Genomic DNA, 489 nt, shown 5'->3' with positions numbered 1-489 from the left:
GGTGTTGGGCTCTGTACTCACCCAGATCTTCATGTAGGGCCTCATCGAATACAGTTGGAGAATTTTTAAACCCTTGAGGCAGCCACATCCAGGCCAGCTGGCCATTGATTCCTGCCTCCGGATCATGCCATTAGAAGACAAAGTAGGGTTGACTTCTGGGAGCTAGTGGCAGGCTGAAGAAGGCATCCTTGAGGTCCAGAACTGTATACCATTGCCGATCTGGTGGCAGGGTACTGAGTAACGTATAAGGGTTGGGGACAGTGGGATGAATGTCAATGACTCTCTTGTTCACCTCCCTCAAATCTTGTACCAGTCTATAGTCCCCAGATTGGGGCTTTTTGACAGGCAGGAGTGGGGTGTTCCAGGCAGACCGGGTCATTCTCAGCACCCCTAGTTCCATTAATCTTCTGATATGTGGAGTAATTCCACGTTTTGCCTCTAGGGGCATAGGATACTGGTGCACTTTAACAGGGTCCACCCCTGTTTTGA

This window comes from Nannospalax galili, unplaced genomic scaffold (assembly GCF_000622305.1).
Source record: "Nannospalax galili isolate Female #2095 unplaced genomic scaffold, S.galili_v1.0 scaffold1812, whole genome shotgun sequence".
Lineage (NCBI taxonomy): Eukaryota > Metazoa > Chordata > Mammalia > Rodentia > Spalacidae > Nannospalax > Nannospalax galili.
The sequence above is the reverse complement of the archived record's forward strand: the minus strand, read 5'-3'. Positions refer to the sequence as shown.